Source organism: Camellia sinensis, chromosome 2 (assembly GCF_055761805.1).
Source record: "Camellia sinensis isolate YWXY chromosome 2, ASM5576180v1, whole genome shotgun sequence".
Lineage (NCBI taxonomy): Eukaryota > Viridiplantae > Streptophyta > Magnoliopsida > Ericales > Theaceae > Camellia > Camellia sinensis.
Window position 1 is genome coordinate 212,811,573 of NC_138962.1, and position 19,194 is coordinate 212,830,766.

General features: G+C 33.4%; 2 protein-coding genes across 2 annotated transcripts in view; both read left to right on the forward strand.

Annotated features, from left to right (window-relative positions):
- LOC114272442 (putative disease resistance RPP13-like protein 1) overlaps nt 1–19,194 on the forward strand; it is a 295,308-nt gene that overhangs the window by 104,490 nt on the left and 171,624 nt on the right. The window lies entirely within an intron of this gene.
- Nucleotides 2,751–19,194, forward strand: part of LOC145820620 (uncharacterized) — a 46,743-nt gene continuing 30,299 nt past the window's right edge. Inside the window, exon 1 of the mRNA XM_082916903.1 lies at nt 2,751–2,839. The gene's annotated coding sequence lies outside the window, so the exon portion shown is untranslated. The remainder of the gene's footprint in view (nt 2,840–19,194) is intronic.

The following is a 19,194-nucleotide window of genomic DNA, read 5'->3' on the forward strand; positions in this document are numbered from 1 at the left end:
GTTAATATAATACAAAAACATTTAACGATTCACTCACCAGTTCAGTTTGTCAAAGTATAAACATTTACATATATACATACAATCAATGAAAAACCAAAAACAAAAAATACAGATTGTGTGTATTTTTGTTTGAAGTAAAAGTACTCACCCATGGTGTGATTTGAAAAAGTAGATAGAATTTCTCTCATTGTTTGTAATTTTGTGAATTTTCTCTAGTTATGATCATTGTGACACCCGGAATTTTTTAAATTTAATTCAATACTGCAATAAATAGAATTCCTTATTAGGTAAATAAATAAATAAATAATAAATAATTAATAAAATAAATAATAATAATAATAATAATAAATAAATAAATAAATGCATAGTTTAGGAAATTGGGAATTAATTGATTAAATTGTTAAGGAAATAAATTGTGAAGCACCGCATGTTAAAATTTTTAGTAAGTGATAAGTGATATTTTATAGTTAGGTGATGAGGTTTTTAGACGTAAACCTAACGTATAATCATAAGTAATTTTAAAAATTATAACCTTTAGAATTGAATTATAAAAAAAATAAAATAAAATTCCCACTAGGCCTTCAGCCTTGCGTAAAAGGATGGAGAGTGTGCATGTATAGCTTTGGTGACATGCATAGCCTTGCAACACTTGTTGGACAGGTGGCTAAATTTGGACAGGTGATCGAATTTTATGTGCTACACATTGCCACACATTAAAAGCTATTGACGGACAAGCTCATGCACCAACAATAAATAGTAAGGACTCAGTACAGTGAACTTCAAAAAAATAAGTAATGTCCCAGTGAAGCTTCGAAAAGTGAGGGGGGTATAGCTGGAGTTGTAGCGATAAAATTAAAAGTTAAGGTTAATGAGTTATATTATATTTTAAATTATCATAATATGTTTTTTATATATCTTGAGTTATTATAATATATTTTATGAATGTTTTGAATTATCACAATTTATTTTATATAATTTATGTTTTATGGTCATATTAATGTTTCAATTACGTGTATTATTTTCTAAACTTTACTTATTTAAATTGAAACTTATGGATATGTTTATTTTAATTTTAGAAATTATTTGACAAAGACTTTATAAATAATTATGTTTTGTAAGTACCACCACGGGAGTCCTACGCCTTGGGGACTTAAATAAACCATTGGCTCCTATTTGGCCATCTCGTGGTCCTCTGTGTATCATAGATCCATTGACCCTTGTTCTGACTGTTATGTTTCGTTCTGTACTGTGGTTATAGTTATTTACGTAATTTTTATTTCAATTTCTGTCACTTAAATAATTTATTTATGCAACTTAAATTATTTTAATGTTTTAACTTAAATAACTATTCATGGTTATTTTGTGTCCCTATACTCACAGTATAATATTTCTCACTCTACTATGTGCATATAGTTGTTTCTCCTTTCAGGTGACGAGATTTAACAAGATCAAAATGGGGAACCACAGTGTTTTTTTTGTACTATCTGTATTTCTAATTGGACACCTGAAATAAAATAAAATCTCAAACGACTATGTTTGTTTCTTTTTAATAAACATTTGGTATCCAATTATTTTATTTTAATTTATTTAATTTATCCACTTGTGTTACGACTACAAAATTATTAGAATTATTTAATTTTTATCTTGTTGTGATGTCGAGCCTTTGGGTACTGAGTTTGGGTCGTGACAATCACTATATGAATTTTCACATTGTGGGATTTTGGAGAGTGAGAAGCCCAGCGAATCTTTGGAGAGAATTTTTCTCGGATCGAATTTTCTCTAAATTGATGTTGAGGGACCTTAAACATTATGAAAATATTGACTATTCTTTATATTATAAAATCTTAATATTAGAGAGCCTAAAAAAAAAATCCCCTAAATCATATATTTTTGTTACCATTTGTACATGTTTTTATATTAAAGATATAAAAGTTGAAATTATTCGAGTTCGAACTCAATTTGTTTACTAAACGATTCAAAAAATTTAATGTAAAGTTATTCATTACTTAGGTAGCATTTAGTAACGTTTATGTTTTTTATTTATGTTTATAAAAATTTTATAAATTGATTTTTATTTATTTTTAAAAAAATGTAAACTATAAATGCGTTTGGTTTGAACAAAATATTTGAAAAATTTTAAAAATATAAACAAAAAAATATGTTTGTTCAGGCCTAAAATATTTATATTTATTTTTTTATTATTTATAACAATGGGATCATACACATTATAATTGAAAAAAAATTAATTGAAAAGAAAATTATTTGAAAAAAAATTAATTGAAAAAAAAATTATTTGAAAAAAAATTATTAGTCAAATTTTTAAACTCAATTTTTGAATTTACATTTTTTTCTCAAATTTACAAATTGAGACAACTATTTATAAAATAAAAAAATTATTAAATAAATTTTTATGATAATTTTTTAACTAAAAACTAAAAATAAAATGATTACCAAACAGGCCCTTAATGAATTGGGTCTTTAACGAGTCAAACTAGCCAATCTTATAAATTGACAATGACAAAACTCGATTTTGATTATTTAATCCATCCAACGCAACCCATTTAACTTTTCAAACTACATTGGTTGACAATGAAAATTATTAATTAGAAATTAAAAAATAAAAAATTATCTTTTTTATTTTTAATATTAATATCTATAAGTAATAAAAACTGTATAAACAAATTAATATAAAATTGAATATATATATTAAACAGCTGCAATAAACTCACCCAAATAGGGCCTTTAGTGTTTCTGATGAAAAAGGCTCCCTTTATCCCCCCCCAGTATGGTGACCACTGTGTGGGGTGAATCTACTATCTGCAGCAAACAGAATAACCAGGTATGGCATTTCCTTCTTTGCCTACTATGATCTTTTAATTGGGTTCTTGGTGAAAGCTCTTAGGTTTTTTTGGGTGCTTTGTTTGGCAGTATGTATGTTTGTGATTTCCTTTTTCTGTTGCCTTGCCCAGTTCAATTTAATATTTGGCTGAGCCTATGTGCTGTCTTTGTATTGTTGTTCTGCTAGAATTTTATGTTCTGCTCACCATATGTGTGATAATATGCCCAACCCAATAATAACATACTTTCATTGATTGATGATGAAAACCTTGTTTTTTTATTAGTTTGTACTCCCTGCCTGTAATATTTTTTTACCACTCTAATCAACAATATGATTTCATTGGATTTTCCCTTTGGGTTCAAAATTTTAGCTGACTCCTTCAGTCAGAAATTTATATAAAAAGAGTAGTTTGTTCTCCCTGCCTGTAATATTTTTTTACCACTCTAATCAACAATATGATTTCATTGGATTTTCCCTTTGGGTTCAAAATTTTAGCTGACTCCTTCAGTCAGAAATTTATATAAAAAGAGTAGTTGACTGAAAATAACAACAATAATATATATATATATATGTGTGTGTGTGTGTGTGTGTGTGTGTGTGTGAAGTGATCACTGGTCATTGAGTGTGTGAAAGCTTACTAAACATTAATGAACTACATGAATGATGACATGGTTGACTAGCTTCATATGGAGAGAATTCCCGATTACATATCCTACTGATGAATAAAGTGTGGTACTGTTTGGAAAACAAGGTCAAATTCAAACATGCCTCTCAAACAAATCCGCAACTTTGACAATTGGTCAAGTAGAACCCAAATTTTAATACATAAAGAGAAAAGTTATATCAGCTCCAAAAGTGATCCCAGTTCGTTTGCACTTCCAATCTATTTGATTGTTACAGGGAAAAAGAAATAATGGTTATATATTAATAAATAAATTTAAAAAAAAATGGTTATGGCATTGAAAATTGCAAGTGGAAGTTGTAGTCATTGTGCATTGCTAACTAATTTGGATTCTTTTCAGCGTATAGCAACATTTCTTCAGCACATTCAATTAGACATGACATCAAATATGTGAAAAAAGAGCTTAAATAAATTAACTGTGTTGAGAACATACAGCCTAAAACTTTGTAAAAACCCCAAAAGAAAAACAAAAAAACACTCCAAGAGACAATCTCACAAGTAGCATTGAGAAGATATGTAGATTAAGGTGCATGTGTATTGCTTGGTCCGTTTTGGTTTTTTTGTTGGTGAAATTTGTCCTCAGCATAAGAAGATTTTGATGGATTTGGTTGGGAAAATTTTCATTTGAAGTGAGAGTTTTGAATTGGTTTGGAATGTTTGTGGTTTGGATTATTGAATTGAAGATAGTTGGGTAGGGAGGGGCTGGCTTACTGGTTGGCAGGGTTTGGGCTGGGGTGTTATAAATTGGATTCATGATTTTCAATATTTCAGTTTTCAAATAGGAAGTGCATTGCCACTATCATGACTTTTTCTATTTTTAATACACAGTGGCGGAGTCAGGAAACTAAATCAGGAGGGGTACTTATTAATTACAATTTTTTTTTTTCGTAACCAACAATAAGAAGATAATAATAATTTTTGAATTAATATTAAGTACAAAAATTAAATAAATTGTTATAAAAGTATTTCACATAAAATTTTACAATTAATTTCGAGTAAAATTGAAAAGAAAGTATTGCGTGTAACTAGTGTATCATGGACAATGTAAAAAAGTCATATAGTTAAGTCGTAAAATGAATTAATTATATAATGGTAAGATAAATCAATTGTTAACAAAATTTCAATAAAAATTTCATATAATAGTGATATCATGTCATTATTGACATATGATATCACTAACCAATAGTAAAGCAACATATGAAAGGTGAACTCCACATGCAACTATAACTAACACTCTAATAATTTTTACTTATACATAGTGAGATTAATTATATTTACATATTAATAATGATGGATATTATCTTTATATTGAGACTTTTTCATAATTTTTTCATACATAAAAATATAATTCGTTGTAGTCACTTCATTTTCAATAAAACAACCACTATTATTTTTATAAATTTAAAAATGTCCTTGACATTTTATTCCAAATATTATTTTTGTTTAAAATTTTATTTACATACATATGTAAAAAAAATAAAAATAAAAATTTGAAGGAACGTTTAATTTTTTTATTTTATTTTAAAAAGAAGGTATAGTTAAATTCTAAAATAGATTTTATTTATTCGCTTCCAACAAATGCTTCCTTACACCATTTTCCAACTACGAGCCTTGGAAGTCTGTGCTAGAGGGAATCATCACCATTGATTTTTGTGGTATAATAGTCATGCTTGCTTCTCTTTACTTGACACATTGCCATTAATTTGGTAGTGGAGCCATTTATTCGCAATATTACTTGAATTAGTATTAGTGTATTAGCGATTATGTTCTCTCAACACTAAGGATGTCATCTCACTTATTTATTATTCAAGTTAGTATTGAAACTTTAGCACCAAACACAATTTATGAAATTATCCTATGAGCAGAGAAATTGATGTTCTTTTTGAAGCATCGAAGAAAAAAGTCGTTGGATCTGGATATGAGGAAAGCTCTGTGTTTGCATGTTGGTCGTTTATTGCAATAGTTACAGTATTCAATTGTATCCTATGTTGAATTAGTATGTGACATAAAACACAATGTATCCTTAGTTGCATGAGACGTATAAACACAATATAGTCATTAAATTTAAAGATATGGACATTGCTTCTCTTTGTTTTCTGATAATAGTTGGCTTCCTTGAGGTAGAGTTTGTTTTGTAATTAGTGGTGGTGGTACAAAACTAGAACAAATAAAAGTAAACCTTGCAGCAATTTTGTGTTGCCATTAGTATGACATTGTATTTTTTCCAAATGTAACATGACCCCCACGCGCGTAGCACGTGGGGGTCCAACTAGTAGAAAGAAAATGATGATTGGAAGTGAAAATGATAGAAATTTAAGTGAAAGAAAAAGAAAAAGAAATGAATTATTTTCTTGCATGCATTTGATTAGAATGAAAATTTTGCAAGAAAATGATTGCAAAATTTTAGTTTCTTAATTTGAAAAGCATGAAAGTTGCTGAAAATTCTTATATTTTAGTTGATTCAAAAAAAGAAGAAAAAAAAGAAGAAGAATTTCCCTGCATATTTTGGGGGAAACCAAATATAAGTTTAAAAGCTTAAGAGGTTTGTACAGGCAATTTCACTCTCCAACACTTTCTAGGATTCTATTTCTAAACAAACGACAAAAAGATTAAGTATTTCTAAACAGGCAATTTCACTCTCTAACACTTTCTCTTGCTTGCATTGAAAACTCTCTATGTTTGTTTGTTTGCATCCCCATGTGCAAGAAAGATGAGGTTGCATGTGAGGAAGGCTGTTGAATAGCTTGATATACATTGTTAGATCCATTTCCTAATAGTTTTAAGTTTTGGGGACAATTGGTAACCTAGCACTTCCAATACAAGAGTGGCCTTCAAGGTAGAATCGGAGACGCAGCAAGTTCCATGTAGTCCACTACTGGACTTGCCATTTTATGTTGTGTGTGTGTCAGCATGTAAATCGAAGACGACAAACCTAGCCAGTGGAATGGTGAAGGCCAGGAGGAGGACGCATGTAAATCTCCTTAGGGAGATGGCCATTAAGAAAAGTATTCTTAACATTCATTTGATAAAGAGGCCAAGAACGAATAGTAGCAACAAAGATCAAAGTACAGACAGTAGTCATCTTGGCAACAGGAGCAAATGTCTCCTCATAATCAAGACCATACTCTTGAGAGAAACCTTTGGTAACCAGACGAGCTTTGTAGCGCTCAAGAGACCCATCAGAATGAGTCTTGACTTTGTAGACTCATTTGCAACTAACCAAGTTCTTACCATCAGGAAAAGGAACCTGTTAAATAGGAAAGCAACCCAAGAGAGGGGGGGTGAATTGGGTTATTAAAAAATTTGGTCCAAAAATAAGGTTCAAAGGATCTTATGTAATTAAATGCAGCAGATAATTAATAGATTAACAGAAAATAAAAAGAATAGGAAAGAAGAACTTAAACACAGAGATTTATAGTGGTTTGGCTCATTGGCCTACGTCCACTCCTCAAGAATCCTCCTTGAGAATTTCTTCACTATGAATCGATGCACCACCAAGCTCTTCCAACTTGAGGTTTTTTTTACAAAAGGACTTACTTCAATCTGTTGAGGAACTCACCCAACAAAATGCCTCACTTTATAGATGTTTCACTCAGAAACTAAGAAACTAGAAGAAGAGGTTCAACTGTCCTCTTTGACTATTACAATCTCTTAAAAGATGGATTATGAAAGTGTAAGCTCACAAGTTTGTTTTCGGACTAACTTAAATCTAAAAATGGGAGAGCACAAGTGAAATCTCAGAGATTGAAAAAGATGCTCGGTATACTTAGGGTAGTTGTAGTCGTATCTCTCTTGTTTTTTCGAATCTAGAAAAGATCCAGATTTATAGCTTCCATCCGACTCATCTCTTGAAGTAAAAACACACCCATGTGGGTATACTATCCGTTGGAGCCGGGCAAGGAAAAAGTTTCCAACTGTTGTGAGTGGAGAATGTTTGGTACAGGCTGTTTTCTGACCATTGGAGATGGAGCTTCCTCAGAGGAAGTGATGCCCATGCTTGGAATACAAAACTATGGTGGATGGATATGATGTTGTCTCCATGCTTTTTCTTTTTCAGACTTTGGGAGTGGTGTGAGTGGAGAATGTTTCCTCCATTAAATCAGAGATTATTGTCCCAAAGTTCCTTTTGATTAGAATAACATTTGTCCAATGATGATGTCACAGAGACCCTCTTTGAGTTGGAAGATGGAAGCTAGGTTTAGTTCAACCCATACATAAAGGTGTCGACCCCTGCAAATTGGGTGTCGACCCTTTGTTCTGATTTTTCTTTCCTGAGTTGATTTACATGTGTTCCTGGTGTCGACCCTTATTATCTAATTTGGTGTCGACCCTTGCGGCTAAAGTGTATACTGCTGTTTGGTGTCGACCCTTGCTGCTGTTGGAGTCGACCCTTACAACTGGAGTGTATACTGCTTTTTGGTGTCGACCCTTGCTGCTGTTGGTGTCGACCCTTGCATCTGGAACACTTTAGTTATTTTTCCAGCTTTTCCCTGGTGTCGACCCCTGCTTTTCTGGTGTCGACCCTTTGTTTTGGAACACTTAACACTCTTGAGGATTATTCTAGTGTCGACCCTTGGACTTGTGTTAGACAAAGATAGATTTTTGCAACCAAGAGCTAATGCTTATTTTTTAATATCCCAAAAAGTTATTGAAACACAATATTCTAGAGTCTCAAAACAATTAGAATCATGAAGCACAAATATTAATTTGAAAACTTCAAATAATCAGAAGAATAAAATATTCGTCATTAATCAAAATCAATAGAAATTCAAGTTTGAGTAACTTTGGGGCTAACAATCTCCCCTTTTTTTATGATGACAAATATTTAAAGTTTTCAAACTATATGTTTCAAAGGCGTTTTTGAGAAAGAAGGTTTTGAAAAGAATCGAAAACTCCCCCCATCAATAGGGCTTCATGACCGAAGCAAAGTGAGTGAGACATGTATATATATAGATAATAAGATAACTTGTATAGAGTAAGCTCCCCTTGTCAGTGTGTTTGTTTGTATTTAATGAAATCACAAGCATTGAATGAAATCACAAGCTCTTCATAAGTTCCCACGAGCGTGTGTATGAAAGACATAATAAATTATTACTTCCTTATCGACATGTTTCATGTTAACAAGATTCATATAGCTTTGTAGAATAACCAAAACAACACCAAACATAATCTTTCCAACTGGTGTTACCAAAAGAGGTTTGTAATCAAGACATGTACAACCATCTATTTCATCTAGTTGCTACCCTGGGAGAAATACAAACTGTGCAACATATACATATATAGCCAACCAACAACAAAAAAGATGAAGTAATAATCTGAATGACACCAAAAATATTGACAAAAAGTTTTAACCATTTGAGATATTCTTCTCCCCTTTTGTCATCAACAAAAAGAGGTGTGTAGCTTCAGCGAAAGGGAGGAGGAGGGCAAGGCCAATGTGGGGCAGCTTTGTGCCAACCTTGGGCAAACCACAGCATGAATTTGCAGATTTGCTTACCCAAATCGGCATCCCAGCGTTGCTGAAAAATTTGCCGAAATTCTTCGTTGGAGGCTTTGATCCCGTAGACGGCTATTACCATACTCTCAACACTTTCTTTAGAAGCGGCAATGACTTGTTCTTGCTGTAGCTTCATGCGATCAATGTCTTTCTGCATGGCAGTCTGCTGAGTGACAAGTTGTAGAACCAAGGCGCTCAATTCATCGATCTTTTCTTCCATGGCGGAGGATGAGGAGGCAGGGATAGTGTGAGAAGAGGAGGGGATGTTAGAGGCAGGGAGTGAGGTGGACCCTAGGATTAGATTATTGAGCCTAGAGTTGATTGAAGCAATCCCATCAAAGAGGGGACCTTGAACCAAGGAATCAAGATGGTCGATTTTAAGAGATAGAGAGGAGAGATCAAAAGAAGATGGTGGAGAAGAGAGATTAGGAGAGGAGAAGTGACAAGTAGAGGAACTGGGAAGGGAGGAACCAGGGGTAGAGAAACCAGGGGAAGAGAGACTAGGTTTCTTGGTTTTGGTCCAGATTCGGTTGATCAGAGAGTATCCCATATTACGCAGAGTTTCAGCCCCATATCGAGAAGGATCTCGAGGGATTTTTTCTTCCCCCTTGAGGTCAATGTTGAAATGCTTGAAGAGTTTTGTGAAAATCATTCCAAAGGGAAGGGCCTGATTATTTTGTTTGTGAGCTTGAATAATACAGTGAGTTACCAAAAAACCAAAATCAATGAGGTAACCAGTGGCTAGGGCCCGAATGAGAAATGTATGTCCGTAAGTGATGGCATCGAAACGGCCAGAACGGGGAATGATGTTGTGTGTGATAATGTGATGGAGTAGTCTCAGTTCGAGGGAAAGGTCTTTCCCAGAGACAGTGACTTGATCATGTAACTCGGGATTATTTGTGAGGAACCGAAGACTGATAAGATGAGAGTAATTAGGCAAGTGAAGAGTAGCAACAGTTGGTGTGACCCTTTCTCCGTCATTGGAAGTTTTTAAAATGGAATTTATGATAGTGGGATCTAAAGTAAAGGACACACCCTTGACAAAACAATCGAGGGTATGAGGAGCAAATTGGGTATCATAAGAGAGGTTAGCAAAAAATTCCTTGATCAGTGTGGGGTAAATGACACAGTCAAGTTTTAACAAGGAGGACCATTTTTGGTTGTCAAACCAAGTTTTTATAGGGATGGAATGTTTCTCAAAGAATGCAAGATCAATGGTTCTGCCAAAAATTACCTTTCGTCGATTGAAGTCCTTGTTGAAGGAGGATCGAGCTTCATTGTTCTTAAAGCGTTGGACAGAGGAAGAGGTAGCAGCAGTGGCTGAGGAGGTGGAGGAACGAGGACGCTTTTTGGTTTGAACTGGAAGAGGATCTTGAGATTCCATGATGAGAAGAAGGTAGGCGGTCGCTAGAAGGAGGGAAGAGGATTGAAATGTGGATCGCCAGAATAGGAAAAGGGGGTTAGGGCTAGGGATTTAATGGTGTCGTAAGAGAGATAGGAAGGGTCGAGGAGTATTTAAATATATTTAAGAGGGTGTCGACCCTCGTAAAGAGAGGTGTCGACCCTTCGAACGGGGGGTCGACACTAAAAAGCAGTGTCCTCAAAACCATCAGGTGTCGACACCTTAGAAGAGAGGTGTTGACCCTAAAAAGGTAGTGAACCAAAAACCGAGTGGTGTCGACACCAGAGAAGACGGGTGTCGACCCTTGGTAATGAAAAACGCAAGGCTGATTCACAGGGTGTCGACCCTATAGAGTAGGGGGTCAACCCTTAGGGGTCCCGACGAGCAAAAAACCAGTGCAAATCACAACAAATTTTACAAAGAAGTATAATAATACATAGTAACAAGGTTCTGAAAAGCGGTTGCGGTCGCCGTAACGGTGGCGGTGACGTGGTTGCGGTTGCGGGGTGTAAAGGCCGTAGTGTAACGGTTGCGGTAACCGGAACCGTGAATTTTTTTATTTTTCGCACAATTTGAAAAAAACTTACCGATACGCATATTTTTTTTCCATGATCATATTTATTGGGTTAAAAATAAATATTGATCAATTTTTGTAAATTTTTAAGTATGATGCAATATATTTCATATTTTTAAATCACTATAAACTGAGTTTTTTACATTTTATTTTAATAATTAATGACTTTATATTATACAAAAAATCAATCACTAACAATTATACATAAAATAAACAATGACAAAAGTAAGAGAATAAATAAGAGCCTAAATATATATATATATATATATATACATATTTTAACCAAGCCAAATAGATAATGACAATAGATAATGACCACACTTATTATTATTATTATTATTATTTTCAAACAATATATAGATAGACACACACAAACAAAATGGTTTAGTGATAGCAGCTGAATAGAATAGCATAGGTCTTACAGTTTCAACAAATTAATAACATGTTCTTCATCTTCCCTCTTCTCTCTCTCTATCTCTTGCTCCTCCATTTTCTCTCTTTATCTTCTCTCTTCTCTCTATCCCTTTTCCCTCATTTTTAGCTTTTTTTTTGTGTGTTTTTTCGGAAGAAACAGTTTGGAACCGTTACGTAACGGTGCTGTAACAGCCGTAACGGCCTGTTACGACCGCTACGGCAGCCGCTGCGGCCGACACACCTGTGAATCTCAATCACACTGCAAAAGCGGCCGTAACGGGTGGCGGTAACCGCCAAAACCGTTACGTAACGGCGTTACGTAATGGTTGCGGCCGCTTTTTAAAACCTTGCATAGTAACCATCATATAGGAATATTTAACATGCCAAGCTCAATTCGTATAAGGTAAAATTGTTCCTCATTGAGAGGCTTGGTAAAGATATCGGCTAGTTGTTGGCTTATAGGCATAAATTCGAGTTCAATGTCACCTTTAAGTACATGATCTCGTAGAAAGTGGTGCCTTATTTCAATGTGTTTAGTCGGTGAATGCTATATGGGATTTTTTGAAAGATTAATGGCACTAGTGTTATCACATTTAATGGGAATGTGATCAAAGTGAAATCCAAAATTAAGAAGTTGTTGTTTCATCCAAAGTATTTGAGCACAACAACTAGCAGCGGCAATATATTCTACTTTAGCTGTAGATAAAGCCATAGAATTTTGTTTCTTACAAAACCATGAAGTGAGTGAATTTCCAAGAAATTGACAAGTGCCACTAGTGCTTTTCGGTCAAGTCTACATCCCGCAAAATCGGCATCTGAGTAACCATAAAGATCAAAAACATTTGTTTTAGGGTACCAAAGACCCAAAAGTGGAGTGCCAACGAGATATCTAAAAATGCGTTTTACTGCGGTGATGTGTGATTCTGTTGGAGCTGATTGAAAACGAGCACACATACACACACTAAACAAGATATCAGGTCTACTAGCTGTTAGATGGAGTAAAGAACCAATCATACCTCGATATTTCTTTTCGTCTACTGGTTTACCTTGCTGATCTTTGTCGATTTTAATCGATGGAGTTGCTGTGGGTCTGGACAAATCCATTTCAAATCTTTTGAGAAGATCTTTGATATATTTTGTAGATGAATACCATCTTGGGTTTGTTTTATTTGTAATCCGAGAAAGTAGGTCAACTCTCCCATCATACTCATTTTAAATTCCCCCTGCATATCCTTAGCAAATTCCTTGCACAAAAATTCATTAATAGCTCCGAATATGATATCATCGACATAAATTTGAACAATGAGCATATCATCATTTTTTATTTTTATGAAAAGAGTGGTATCAATTTTTCCACGAAAAAAACCTTTTTCAATAAGAAAATTGCTCAAGCGTTCATACCAGGCTCTAGGAGCTTGTTTTAAACCACACAAGGCTTTTGAAAGCTTATACACGTAGTCTGGGTGTTTGTGGTTTTCAAAACCAGGAGGTTGTTCAACATACACGTCCTCTGAAATATAACCATTTACAAAGGCACTTTTCACATCTATTTGGTAAAGTTTAAAATTTCTAAAACAAGCAAATGTAAGCAACATACGTATAGCTTCAAGGCGTGCAATAGGTGCAAATGTTTCGTCAAAATCAATACCATCTTCTTGGTTATAACCTTGGGCTACAAGTCTAGCTTTGTTTCGAATAACAACACAGGATTCATCCATTTTGTTTCGAAAGATCCATTTAGTTCCAATAACAGAATATTCTTTAGGGCGAGGAGACAAATTCCAAACTTCATTTCTTTCAAACTGATTTAACTCTTCTTGCATAGCAAAAATCTAGTTTTCATCAAGTTCAGCCTCAGAAAAAGTTTTTGGTTCAATTTGAGAAACAAAAGCTAAATTACCACAGATATTATTAATAGAAGAATGAGTTCTTACTCTTTGTGTGGCATCTCCTATAATGAGATCTTTGGAATGTCCATGAACATACTTCCATTCTTTGTGTAGATCATGTTCCTTTATGGGATGGGCATATTCTTTTTGAAGATCTTCCATAGAGATTTCAACATTGGGTTTCCAGGAATGAAGTTCATCATTTTCTGATAAATAAATGCCTTCAATTCTTGGATTAGAATCTGCAGTATCATCAACAACAATATTCTTGAAAGCAAATGAGTTAGATTTATCAAAAGCAACATGTATGGATTCTTCAACGAGTAAGGTTCTTTTATTAAAAACGCGATATGCTTTACTAGAATTTGCACAGCCAAGAAATACAGCTTCATCAGATTTTGCGTCAAATTTCCCAAGATTCTCTTTATTGTTATTGAGTACGAAGCATTTACAACCAAATGCATGAAAGTGGCCAATGTTGGGTTTTTTACCTTTCCATAGTTCATATGGTGCTTTCTTCAAGATGGGTCTAATCATGGCACGATTAATAACATAGCAAGCAGTATTGACGACTTTCGCACAAAAATATCTTTGCAGATTATTTTCACAAAGCATAGTACGAGCCATTTCCTCAAGAACTCTATTTTTTCTTTCTACCACACCATTTTGTTGAGGAGTTCGAGGAGCAGAAAAATTATGATCAATGCCATGCTCATTACAAAATAGAATAAACTCATCATTATCAAATTCTTTATCATGATCACTTCTAATGGTACAAATAGTAAGACTTAACCATATTTTGAATACGTTTACAAAGAGCTGAAAAAGCAGAGTAAGTATCACTTTTGTGTGTCAAGAAATCACCTAAGTAAATCTAGTATAATCATCCACATAAACAAGACAATAAGATTTTCCTCCAAGACTTAAGGTTCTAGATGGTCCAAATAAGTCAATATGCAATATTTGAAGTGGTCTAGATGTGGAAATGATGTTTTTGGATTTGAAAGAGACTCGTGTTTGTTTTCCTTGTTGACAAGCATCACTAAGTCTATCATTTTCAAAAGCAATTTTTGGCAAGCCAACGACCAAGTCCAGTTTTGAAAGTTTTGAAAGCAAATCCATATGAGCATGTCCTAATCTCCTGTGCCATAACCATCCAGATTCATTTAAAGCAGATAAACACTTAACATTATGATTTGGAGATAAGCTATGCAAATCAAATGTATACACGTTCTCATCCCTATGTCTAACAAAAAGCACTGAGTTATCAGTAGAATTTTTAATAGTGCAGTAGGACTTATCAAAAGAAACATGATTGCCTTTATCACACATTTGACTAATACTAAGCAAGTTATGCTTCAACCCTTCAACAAGCAATACGTTCTCAATAATGGGTGAGGAAGTTTTACCGATACTGCCTTCACCTATGATCTTTCCCTTACTATTGTCTCCAAAGGTTACATGACCTCCTTCTTTGGATTTAAGAGTTGAGAACATTGCTCTTGTTAGACTTTTTTATTTTGATGATTTATTTAATTATGTTTAAATTTATTTGGAAAAGAAAAATATAATAAAAAATTTTGATTATATTTTTCTCTTTCAAATAAATCATCAAAATAAATTTTGATTCTATTTTTGTCTTCCAAATAAATTAAAACATAATTAAATAAATCATCAAAATAAATAAGTCTTAACAATCTCCCCCTTTTTTATGATGACACACAATGATGATTTGATTTGATTTGAGAGTAAGAAAAGCTCCCCCTCAAGTCATACTCTCTGAATTCATTTCTAAATACATAGGTTAGTACATGTGTAATAAATAAGCTTTAATCAACAACATGGTATAAGACTAAGATATCAAACGATAAATACATAATCATCAGATTAGTTCTCAAATAATACCATAATTTGAAAATAATACCATAATACATAATATCATATAATTTCTCCCCCTGTGACATTATCAAAAGGAAATCATGGGTCAGAATCTGGAGGAGGAGGAGGAAAATGATAGTGGTAAATGGCATCAAATATATATATATATATATATCAATCAATGGTCAATCAACAAATATATATATATATATATTACATATACAACTTTCCCGCGTCGCTCTCGTTTTTCGCAAAACGCTGTTGCCACGCGGCCTGGCTTTTGCGTCATTGGTCGACAAAAGCAGCTCTCCTCGATTGCCACTCACCTCGGCTATCTCACCCTCCTTGTCTTCTTCTTTTCAGCCGCCTTCTAAATCACACACTCTTCCATTTTCTTTTGCACCAGTCTCCTCTATCTCTTCTTCACCACTCTCGTCTGTTTCGTCTTCCTTATCGAGGGACAAAAAAACTGAACGGAGGAGGCAAAACCTCAGTCTGTTCTCTTCTATTTCTCTGCAACTCATTTCGTTTATAGCTCTCATCTCTAAACCATGGCTTCCTCATCTCGTCCCCTCACTCTATTTCCGGACCTGAACGATCCCATAAGCTCTGCTGGACCGAGTGCCCCTACTCCTACTCTTCTTGTCATTCCTCTTCCTAACCTTCCTATGATGTCGATTGAGCAAATCATGGCAACTCAATCTGACATAGAAGCCAATCATTTCACGCTGACGTCCTGTATGGAGATGGTGACGGCAGTCACAAAATTGGTTCACCGATTGCAGAACAGGACGAGTGAGCTCCATCAGGTCAACGCCCAACTCTCTCTGCTCTAGCGCATGTACAAGGATGCGTGAGCAGAAATAGACGCACTGAAGGCCGAAAATAAAGAGCTCAAATGGAAGACCACTTCCATGGCCCGATTTGGAGCAACGTTCTTGGCCTTTGATAGTCAGCGGGGAGTCGTCGCTCTCGACGAAAGCACGGGGGCAGGGGCGTCAAGGGTCGCCCAAGGTGATAAAAAGAAGAAGAAAACGATGGAAGAGGCGAGTAAGTGAGGTCGGCATATGGCCGGAAAAAAAAATGAAGGGTAGTTTTTTTATTTTGTTTTTTTTTGAAATATGTTTAGTTTGATCGGCGTATGGCCGTAAGAAAAATGAAGGTTGTTTTTTTTTTAATGTAAATATTTGTATGTTGATTTGTTTTTGTTTTTATGTTTAAGTACTGAAAAATGAAATTAAAAAGTAGAAAAAAAATAAGAAAATTAAGTCCAAACAAAAAATAATAAGGAGAAAAAAAATAAAAATAAAAGAAATTAAGCTTAATAGCAAAATAAAAAATAAAATAAATTAACATAAAATAAAATAATACCAGCAGAAATTAAACTTAAAGTATATGTGAAGCAGTTAAGCATGATCTAACAATCGATTTGAGCATGATCTAACAATCAATTTCTGGCAAGAGTGTGCAGATTTTATACAATATAATTAAAAAAAAAGAATATGTGAGGTGCAAACTCAAATGTGATATCAAAAATAGAATAGAATCTGAGGGGATTTTTATTTATTTATTTATTTTTTGAACTAATCAAGTTTAAATTCTTTCCTTTGTTTCATTTGGCAAAATCAATAGGAGATATGAACAATGAAAGCTCATAACTGAAATGTTCTCCTCAATAATATCAAATAGGATGCCAAATGTTACCAATAAGGATGCCAAAATGATACCAACATGCAATCTACCAAGGATACCAATATGCAATCTAGAAGATTTAACAATCATAGCTTAAGTATTATGTAAAATACCAAATATTGCTCATAATAGGTTAAACTCAATATAATCTCATGGAGCTAATGTAAATCTAAAAAATGAAGCATGTTCAAGGTATAGCAGTCCATATACCAAGAAAAAATCATGAATTTCAATATATCACACACATTTTAAGCATAGGTATGATTTTTAGGCAAGAGCATCATCAAATTGTATACATTGCAAATCATATGAAGCATAATCAATCTTTTTCATATCAAAGTAATAACAGTATTAGCTCAAAGGATATAAGATAGAATTTTTATCTCAAAAGCTTAAGAGAGTGAGGAGGCATACCTTTGATTCAAGAGTTGGAAGGTTTTCAATCTTCAATTTTCTTTCATGAAGAGTTTATCTCAAAGAGGTTTAACAAGTATGTTAGCAAATATGATTTCTCCCCCCTAAATTGGTGCTTCCATTTTCTATTGTGATATTGTAGAGATATGGCAATTGTATAGCACAATCACATTTAAACTCATGAAGCAAGCATAGTAAGCAAACTCAAAAGATAGGAAATATTTCAGTATGAACCATGATCAATCAAGAGCTTGAGATGCTATTCTTCAAATTTTTTAAATTGTAGCACATAGCATAATATGCATGAGAAAATATTGTTTTATGCTCTTTGTTCTATCAAGAATTGATGCGACATATAAAATCATCAAGAGACATTTTCATCAATTCAATCCACATGCTCAAGTGTGATAAAACATTTTACTCAATGTGGAACACAACATGAATGCTATAAACAATTAATTCAACAATTTATCACTCAAAAACATTTCATGAGATATATGTCAATATAATCCATATTCAAAACATATTCAATAGGATAGATGCAATGTCTCTACAAACGTATAATACTTCTTTTCATTTAGATATTGTTGATGGATCATAATCAATGAATTTTATAACTCATTCAAATATTCAAATGTAAAGCATATAAGTATGAAATTTTCATATTGAGCATATTCTTGAGATCATAAATGTATAATTCAAAATATAGATAGTATACATCTCAAAAACATGCTATGACATCAAAATTGATTCTACAAAGATATGACTAAAAAAGGAATTAATATATTAGTATGAAGTCATATATAAGATGTGAAAAGTATGCTCACAAAAAATTTTATCACTTCTTATCTCTTTTTCATAGCAACGGATGACATGATATAAAATGTTAATGAAAACATGAATCATTCATATTCTAATAGGCATTTATCAAAATAATATAATTCTCATTTTTTAGTTCAATGAATGTTTGAAAGAAACTAGCAAAACATGACTTAGCAAATATAGTACAATTAGGTTATATGGAAGCAATGACTGGACACAACCTATTATACACAAATCACACCTTAAAGAATATAAAACTTTAAGCTTAAAGGTGTGTTAGGAGTTATACCTTCATTTACCTCTTTGGAATCTTCACCTATACATTACCTTTATTGTTCATCTTGGTGATTTTCATTTCATCATTCTTCTTCTTGTAGGAGTTGATTTTGTTCTTTAGATTGAACACTCTTGTTGTGCATTTCCTCTTGAAGTCCTTGGTGTTCTTTGAGATTCCACCTATAAAATATCTTGATTTCTTTCTTGGTACCCATACTTTCTTGGGTCCATAGGGATTAGTCTCAAGAACATTTAATCTCATAAAAAGTTTAGAAAAGTCAAAACCAATGCCTACTTTGTCAAAAACACATCTTTTATTTGCAAGAAGCTTGTTGAGGTTTTCTTTTCCTTTTTATTTTCAAGAGTTTTGTTTAAATCCTCAACATTATTTTTCAAAATGTTTTTCTCATTGACAATAGACGTAAAGTCATTTTTCAAAGTAGCATTTTCCATTTTTAAAACATCCACATCATTTGAAAGAGAAGTAATTAATTTCTTTAATTTAGATTTCTTAATACAAACGTTTCTAAATATGGCATGTAATTCATTGAAAGCACTTTCAAGTTCTACATAATTAGAAATTACCTCATCTTGAGTGGATTCTTCTTCTCCAAGAGCCATGAGGCATAGGTTGGCTACTTTATCATTTTCTTCCCAAATGGCTTCCTTTTTGCTGCCATCCATCATTGAAAGTTCATGAGCCATGAGTGAGCCTAGGAGTTCTTCAATGCCTAATTTTGTCAGGTCTTTTGCTTCTTGGATAGCTGTAACCTTAGCTTCCCATTCATTTGGCAAAGACCTAAGTATTTTTTTTA